This window comes from Coenobita brevimanus, chromosome 13 (assembly GCF_032717465.1).
Source record: "Coenobita brevimanus isolate Jiangsu-jjx chromosome 13, ASM3271746v2, whole genome shotgun sequence".
Classification (NCBI taxonomy): domain Eukaryota; kingdom Metazoa; phylum Arthropoda; class Malacostraca; order Decapoda; family Coenobitidae; genus Coenobita; species Coenobita brevimanus.
Window position 1 is genome coordinate 29,661,050 of NC_136966.1, and position 9,626 is coordinate 29,670,675.

Consider the following 9,626-nt stretch of genomic DNA (forward strand, 5'->3'; position numbering starts at 1 on the left):
CGTGCCAGGCAATCAACCCTCTCATTACCCGGTATTCCAACATGGCTTGGGACCCAACAGAAGGAGACAGACTTCAATCTGGTGGTAATACGTAACAACCATTCCTGTATCTCCAACACTAGTGGGTTGCTGGCCGGGATAGACTGAATACCATGTAGTGCACTAAGTGAATCTGTGAAAATAACAAAAGGTTGTAAACTTGAACGGTATATAACATGAAGGGCCAGTAAAATGGCCAGCAGTTCACCAGTGAAAATACTGGCAACTGGTGGAAGGCGGATCTGATAAGTATGGTCTGGGAAAAGAACAGCAAAACCCGAACCCACAGAAGACTTAGAGCCGTCTGTGTACACTGGGGTTGCTGAGGAGTGACAATGCATATGATCCATAAAAAGATGATAGAGTTCCTGGGAGGTGGAAGAGGACTTTGGGCGAGACAGCAGGGCATCACAAACAACAGGGCGAGGAAGAAGCCAAGGCGGAAACATAGAATCTTTCAGAGGGAGAACTGAAATAGCAAGGAAAGAAAGGGATGCAAGTAAATTGGAGACCCTACAAGGAAAAGATGAAGCTAACAAGGATGGAAAAGGAGAGGAGAGGTGCGTAACAGAGGAAGGGAAACCTGCAGATAGGTGTTGAAGAAGGTGAATGTGGTAACGGAGAGTTTGCTTGTCACGTCTGGAGGACAGAGCGGGTATACCAGACTCGACATACAGTCTCGTAACCGGGATGGAGTGAAAAACACCCAACACCAGACATAAACCATGATGGTGAAGAGAATCTAGGTGTCGAAGAGAGGAAGATGAGGCAGATGCATAAACTTGACAGGCATAATCAATCTTTGACAAAACTAAGACAGTATGGAGACGGAGCAGAGTTGTACAGTCTGCACCCCAGGACATATGACTGATAGTTTGTAATAACTGAAGTCTGAGGGAAGCAGAGGTCTTAAGGGAAGTGAGATGCGGGGACCAAGTCAGTCGAGAAACAAAGATAAGGCCAAGGAAAGGGGCCGATAATTGATATGGCAGGGGGTACCATACAGTGCAAGAGGGGGTTGAGGGATTGAATGACATGTCGTAAAAGTTATAGCACAGGATTTCATGGGGGAGAATTTAAAGCCGTGATCCATTGCCCACCCTGCAGCGGCATCTAAAGCCGATTGAAGTAGGGCTCGTAAGGCCAAGACATCCACTCCAGTTGCATATACTGTATAGCAAAATCATCTACATACAATGAAGCACAAACACCATGTGGGAGAGATGAAACGATATCATTTATTGCAAAGATAAAAAGAGTAGTGCTAAGCACACATCCTTGTGGGAAACCCTTATGTTGTACATAAGACCGGGATAAGACATTCTGAAGGCATACACAGAAGGTCCAGTTATAAAGAAAGTTCTGTAAGAAGACACCCATATTGCCATTAATTCCGGAGTGTTGTAGAACACGGAGAATGTTATACCTCCAGACAGTATCATAAGCCTTTTCAAGATAAAAAAAACACAGCTATGACCACCTTTGCGTAAGTGAAGGCTTGTTGAATGAAGGTTGCTAGCCTCATCAGGGGATCTAGGATACTTCGCCTCTTGCGGTAACCATATTGTAAGGGTGAGATCGCACCGCATGATTCTAAATGCCACCTTAGGCGAGAGTTTACCATACGTTCCGTCAGTTTGCATAGACAGCTAACAAGAGCAATGGGGCAATAATCTCCAAGTGACGACCCAGATTTGCCGGGTTTAAGGAATGGAAGGAGGTAGGCATGTCTCCATTCATTAGGGAAGTTCGCAGTAGACCATATAGTATTGTATATTCTAAGCAGAAAGTAAAGAGCTGTCTGGGACAGATGTTTTTTCATGTTGTAATGTACGCCATCAGGTCTCTCACAGGTAGAACCACAAGCAGGTAGAGCCTCTTTGAGTTCCGAGCTGGAGAAAGGGGCATTGTACGCCGCATCTGATGATAGTGTGAACTGTAAAGGCGTCCGTTCTGAACGACTTTTGGTTGTTAAAAATGTAGGGGGGAGATGGGACCCACTGCTAATCTGACTAAAATGGTGACCCAGAAGATTGGCAACCTGAAAAACATCGCCTATGGCTCCATCATTGATGGTGACGATTGGAGTCGAGGTTTGTGACCGTTTACCCGCTATTTTCCAGATGCGGGACCATATCCGTGGAATGGTTGTCTCTGAGAAAATAGTAGAGACATAAGACATCCAGCTATCCTTTTTTGCTCGATGGATTGTGCAGCAAAGGAGAGCATTAGCTTGTTGAAAAAGTATAAAAGCTTAGACCTCTAAGACAGCGCCCTTTTTCCTACAGAAGCTCTTCCACCTGGCCCTCTTGACCCGGAGGGCTGAAGTGCATTGGTTATTCCACCATGGCACACATTTCAATGACACGGGATGGAAGGTACATGGAATAGAGGCTTGGGCAGCCGTAAGAAGAAAGGTATGGAAACAGGAAAGCATATCAGTTGGATCATGGCAGAGCGGAAGAGGAGTGGGAGGAACAGCTTGGGATGTAAAGGTTGCCCAATCTGCCCTATCAAAGCGCCATCGAGGAGGGCCGGGGACCGGATAGTATGACGTGAGGGTTAGGAGGACTGGGAAATGGTCCATGGCACAGTAATCATTCAAGACCGACCAAGGAAAGTCCAAGGAAAGCGTTGGGATGCAGACGGACAGGTAAATGGCAGAGAAAATTCGAGTACGGCTGTCAAAATGGGTTGGGGAATCAGAGATAAAAATGTATAAATCATGGGGAAGGAGGAAATCCTCCAAGGAGCGCCCACATGCAGTTAAAACAGAGTCACCCCTGAGAGGGTTCCGACAGTTAAAATCATCTAAAGCAGGATAGGAGGGGGAAGGGCAGATAAAAGTTGATCAAGGTCAGTAAAACTGATGGGCACTGAAGGGGAGAGATGTAGTGAGATCACTGTAATCCATCGAGATAGAAACACTCTGGCAAAGGTACATTTGATAGTAGTCATAACAGAAAGGGTTTGAAAAGGAATGTCAACATGTATCAGGAGACGGGTATCATACTGGGAATGGGGTAGACTCGGATATGAATAAGACGGAATGGGGGAGGGGGAGCGGTGAGGCATGTGTCTTGTAGGCAGAGAATTGGGGCATTATATTGAGAAATTAAAAACCGGAGGTCTGGCCTATGTGTAGTAAAACTACTGATATTCCATTGTATGATGGAAGCTATTGTGTAAAATAGAAACTAATAACTGTTAGGAAGAACGAGGTCTGGTCGGGAAGTTTGCAGTGGACCGTAAGACTACATATGCTCCATTGTATAACATACTAAAACTTTAAAATACCAAATAAAAGTGAAACCTAACAAAGAAATAGAGTCTAGGAATGATAAAAGGAAATTAATACTAAAGATAAAGTATAATACACATGAAGTAAAATATAAATACATAGGAAGTAAAATAAATTACACTGAGAGTAAAATATAGTACATTGGAAGTAAAATATATTACAGAATAATAACATAAATCATCGAGTCGTTACGATAGTAGAAATAGGGGAAGAGGGTGGAGTTAGTAGATGAGCAGGACGGTCACCATAGCCTAGAGGCATGGGGGGAGATAGAGGGGATGGAGTACTGGAAGAAGTGGAAGAGGAGGGAGGTAAAGAGGAGGAGGAGACAGAAGGTGAAGGAGAGGGAGATGAAGGAGGGAGAGGAGTAGGAGGGAGGTTAGGTGGCACAGGGTGAACTTCACCAGAGTGGGTGGAAGGAGAGGGTACAGCATTGTCTGCTGAATCTGGCATAGAAGTTAAAATGTAATCCATAATCTTGGGAATTGTTTCACTGTCGTCATCTCCAGAGGGTTTTGTGCAACAATTAGCCGGCTGTGTAGTCCGGGATGTGGCTGAGGAGACTGCTGAGGTGTAGACTTCGACGCGGGAGAATGTATCGATTGAGAGGGGCGGGTATTCGTCGCACGAAATTTACGAGCCGGAGAAGCAGGATGATGGCCAGGAAAGACCTTAGAGTCTGACGCAATGGGAAGTCTGTGCTTACAACTAGAAGAGGTTGGGGGTCGGATGGCACATTGGGCCAGAGGCGTCAAACGGCCGGTATGAGACACAGAACTGGAGTGAGAGGAAGGACGAGGTTGGGAATGAGGGAAATGACAAGGAGAGGCAATAGGCAAGGAAGGGGATGAAGAGGAGGTAGGGGTAGAGGAATCTAAAACAGAGAAAGAATTAGACAGGAACAAAAGGAGTCTGTAAGGGGGGTATTGAGGTAGAAGGGGGTTTAGGTAGAGAGAAGGGAGAGATAGAAATAGGAGTGCTAGGAGGAAGGGAAGAGGAGACAACAGTTACAGGAGTAGGTATAGAGTGAGAGGTGGGAAGGCGAGAGGAGAGAAGAGATGAAGAGGGGACAGGCGCAGAAGGGGAAGAAGAAATAGTTCTGGGATTAGAAGTTACTATGGGAGGAGGACAGGCTACACGTTTTTAAGTAACATTAGGGTGATGACTGAGACTGCGAACTCTGTGACGAGCCTCACAAAGGGAGAGGCCAGTTTTCCAGCAGACGCTAGACACTTCTGCTTCAAAGAGGTAGGCAGGACAATGTCGGTAGGAGGCAGAATGGTCACCCTGACAATTAGGGCAGCACTGGATGATGGAAAGGCAGTCTGAAGTGGTATGACTGGCCAGAGCACAGTTGGCGCAGACTGCGGATGATTGGCAGTGCTTGGCTGGATGGCCAAAGCACCAACAAGATGTGTACTGACGAGGAGATAGAATATATTCGTGTACTGGAAGAACAGTGCCTCCAATGATGACTGTGGGGGGCAGATTGCGAGAGGCAAAAACTATTTTAACGATATTAGCAGGCTCTTGGCGTCGTCCACGAGGAGGAATTGTATAGCAATGAACTGAATGTATTGGGTGATGTTGTTCCGAAAGGATTAGTTCAGTATCATTAGTGCAATCTGGAAAAGCCCTCTTGCCGAAGAACATCGAAGATGGTAAATGTACAGAGCCTGTGGTAGCATTGAGCTGGACGTCTGGGGACACGGAGATGGGTTGTCCTGCATTAATGACCAGGGATGTAACCTTCTCGGGCTGGGCAGCACTGTCAACGACAAGGAGGTGGGAACCATTCGGATGGGCTGAGAAGGTGACATCCCTGCCTACTTGTCGAAGGAGATTGAGATGGAGTGAGAGGTCATCGGTCGTGTTATATACGTTGAAAATCTTTTACCATGTCTGCGCACCAAAAATTGAGGTGAGGGAAGGGGCAGGGATGTTGGAAGAAGGACGAGGTCGGGAGAGGGAAACAGAGGACATGGAAGGATTAGAGGCAGGAGGTGAAGGAGGAAGGTAAGGATGAAGTGTGACGATAGTAGAAGGGCTGACTGAAGTTGATGGAGCATAAGCTGGAGGAGTGGAAGACACAGTAGGTGTGGAGGATGGGATGTTCAAAGCAATCAAACATGTAAGAGGGGAAGAGATCGAGGCCATAGTCAAAAGGGAGTCCTGGGTCGTCACCATAATCAAGTCTGAGGAGATAACTTTATCCATACAACGAAATGGTAGACTTCATCCCCCCACCCCCACCCACCACACAGCCCAACGAGGGGAGGCTGATGTTGGGTTCAACTCACCCAACAGCCCCAGGGATAGTGGGAGAGGTACACGCAGAGACGGGTTGGTGTGAAGTGGCAGCCGCAGACCAATGCAGTTCCCACCAAACAGTGCCTGCTTGACCCTAGCCGAGGTTGACTGAGTCAACACACGGCCAGCCAATTTGCCCAGCGGTGCCACACTGGACCAACCGCCCTACCCCAACCCGTCCTACCAAAGGAGCATGTTGCCCACTGCAGGGAACTGCACCCTGCCCCATGATGGACTCAACTCCCAGATAGAGGGGGGCAGGGAACATACGTGACGCCACACACGGCAAACACGTGGGGAGGGAGTAGTCTCACCCGAGATGACAAAAGGAGCAGAGACTAGTATCATCAAAGGCCTCCACTATTTGGTGATGATAAGGGAAGAGGAAGAAACAATAGGATAAGGAAAAGAACCTCGCAAAATTAGTTGAGGCAGCGACAGGGACCTAAGGAGAGGGGAGAGGGTAGAGTAGAGACCCCATCACAGCTACCCCACTCATCAAGACCCAATCGGCGTCTCCGAAGCCACCCCCCCACGGCAACAGCAAGGATTTTTTTTTTTTTTTTTTTTTTTTACAGAAATACGGACTCATTTCCTTTACCACTGAAATCGGAAACATTTCCTTTGGTCGACTCTCGCTGATACATTTCCTATTCCCACACCTTGGCTGGTGCTTCTATTTATCTATCTATCTATCAATCTATCCATCATGCTATCTATTATGTATTTATAATATGGAGTCATGACATTGTATATATATATATATATATATATATATATATATATATATATGTGTGTGTGTGTGTGTGTGTGTATATATATATATAGATAGATAGATAGATAGATAGATAGATAAATAAATAGATATAAATAGATAGATAGATAGATAGATGTATATATATATATAGAGTGAGAGAGAGAGAGTGAGATATATATATATATATAGAGAGAGAGAGAGAGAGAGAGAGAGAGAGAGAGATAAACAATATATATATATATATATATATATATATATACACCATCCACTCACTAGATGTAGTGCTGCTCTCGGGTGAATGCCTTTTCCTCTCCTCTCTCCATTCCTTCCTTCCTCTTCTGTCTTTCTTTACTTCATTCTTTTCTCGTTCTTCTGCCTACGAGTGACTTTACACACCTCTTTTGTCTTTCTTTCTTTCATTCTTTCCTCTTCCTTCTACCTATGGGTGACTCTACACTGGGTGACAAGCCTAATGGCTTCCTGTACACCAGGAAACCATTTACTATGCTGGGTGGTAACCATATAACCAAATTATGGCACCTGGTGGTCTAGTGGGTAATTACAGCACTCCAATCGGATTGAGCCGTTGGTTTATATCCAAGGGGTGGTTGGGGTTATTGCTCATATAATTCCACTCAGGGATGAGTGAGAGTGGTCAATCTCATCTTAAAATTGCCTAGCCCCGGGCTTCTACCTTCTCATTGGGCAACGTAGAATTGGATGATGGATGGATGGATATATCTTCTCATCTCATCAGGCATTTGAGAGTCCACTGCAGGACCGGCCTATCCCTACCGAAGTGAGGACGATACAGCCAATGTATCTCTACCAAATGGCTTAGGCTATCTGGTAGAGATTGTATGTTAGGTGAGAAGTGCTTGTAAGTGTAATTCTAGTGGCCTTGGATGTGTGTGTAGTCTGTGAAGCAAGTGTAATCAGCCCGTGCAAGCCGACTGGGTGCAAACATACTCTATAGTATGCTTCACGGGTTCAACCACAGCACCCCTGATGTCCGCCAAGCAGTACGTGGCCAGAAGAACGCTCCCGAAGTTTATTACCCTAGCGGGGCGTGAACCCTCGTTCTTTAGTGTACGAAAACGCACACTTTACCACTGTAAAACAGAGGCTCCATATATTATATATATATATAAATATATATCCATCCATCCATTGCCAGACGCCATGTATCCCAAATGGGGTGGCCAAGGGCTTAGAGTTAATTGTTTTACAGGGAGGGGCACTAATCCTCCACCAACCCCACTTGACACGTAGGGATGCCAACAGCATCTGGTGTTCCCAGGCGGTCACCCATCCAAGTACTAACCAGACCCAACGTTGCTTAACTTCGCTGATCGGATGGGAAGCGGTGTACTCAACGTGGCATATATATATATATATTGTTACGGTTTGCGCCAGCCCGGGGCTATTACAAAAAGACAACAAGTCAGCCTTAGATGATCGGCCTCCACTGCGTTGCAAAAATGACGCAGACCCCGGCACTGACACTCCGCAAACTAGAGAAAAACTGCACAACGGAAGTACTTAAGAACGCAACACTCTGTACTTTGATAATAAAACGGAACAGCCTACCTATAGATCTACCCTACTATTGCCACTACCGGAAGTAATACCGCCCGAGACAGCCTACAGGAACACCTCCCACTTACTTCCGGTGGTGACGACTTTCTACTTAACCCGTGTCCAAGGGGGAACGCAGTTAGTAGCTCATGATGGTTCTCACTAGCCTTGTGCAAAGAGATGGGATTAACTGTGTAGGGGTTAGGGGTGTGTGTGTATGTACGTGTGTTGGGGAACGTTAACAAAGGCAGCGAGAGGACCACGGTGAGCCAAACTGGCCCTCCAAAGACAACACGGTTACAAAAACAAAATAAAATAACTACTTTCCTCAGTCAACAAACAAATGAGTAAAAATAAACTTAAACAAAAACGCCAGCTCGGCATAAAAATGACTGGGGAGAGTGTACAAGCACCCGATACTAAAGCTGGCTGGGAAGAGACTGACAAAGGCTGGCTCCTGTGCGGCCAAGCGCGAACGCATGAATCAAATTAATTAATAAGAACTTAAATTCGTGCCCCTCTCTCTCTACAATAAATTGGTACTTCTAATGCAAGCAAAACATCATTAAATATACTGGTAGCTCACATAAGACAATCAAAATAATCAAATGCATTCTCAGCATGGTATGACCCTCAGTGGCAGGAACGAAAGAAACAAAAGAACTTGTAACACTCGCTAATATAAACTCCGCGAATGACACGGATACATACTGCATAATCCCCCTAGCCCAGCTGTAACAGCTGCATCCGTGGGAACGGAAAGGCGGACAGCGTAACACGCCCTTCCCCAAGGGAAAATTTTGAGCCCTGGATCAAAATTTTCGAATCAAGACCCTGACCCCTCCCTGGATAAACAATCAGCAATTACGTTATCAGTCCCTTTAATATGCCTAACTTCTAAATTGTACTCTTGCAAAAGCAAACTCCAGCGGGTCAAAAGCTGGTTCTTAAATTTAAACTTGTTCAAAAACTGCAGGGGATGATGGTCTGAATAAATCTTGATCACAGGGCCAAAAGGGAGCAGGTAGACAGCAAAGTGTTGCAGGGCCAGGATAATCGCTAATAACTCCTGCTCTATGACAGAGTAGTTCTTCTGGGCTCTATTAAACTTCTTTGAGAAGTATGATATGGGATGTTCAACCTGGCCCTCATCCGGCTGCATCAACACTGCTCCTACGCCTACTCGGCTAGCATCAACTGCCAGCACAAAAGATCTGTCAAAATCTGGTGCACGCAATATAGGGTGGTGGCACAGCAGAGACTTAACAGCAGTAAAAGCTTGCTCACACTCGGCTGTCCATTGCCACTTCTTATCCTTGCGCAATGTCAGTAAAAGGGGCAAGCACTGTGGAGTAATTCCCAATAAATCGTCTGTAATAGCCGATCATGCCCAAAAATCGCTGGAGGGCACGGCGACAATTGGGGTGCTGCAAAGTTGGAAAATGGCATCCACCTTGGCCCGAGGTGGAGCCACTTGCCCATGTCCTACAACAAATCCAAGGTACTGGACCTTAGCACGTACGAACTCACTTGTCTAAGTTGACTACTAAGCCAGCTTCCTCCAACCGCTTAATGAGCATTTCCACATGATCAAGGTGCTCCTCCCACTTGGGGTCATACACAATGACATCATCGATGTAA

The 9,626-nt window shown here is 46.0% G+C and overlaps 1 pseudogene; it reads right to left on the reverse strand.

Moving 5' to 3' along the window:
* Positions 1–7,682: 7,682 nt before the first annotated feature.
* On the reverse strand, positions 7,683–7,801 carry LOC145416826 (5S ribosomal RNA; annotated as a pseudogene).
* Positions 7,802–9,626: the final 1,825 nt, after the last annotated feature.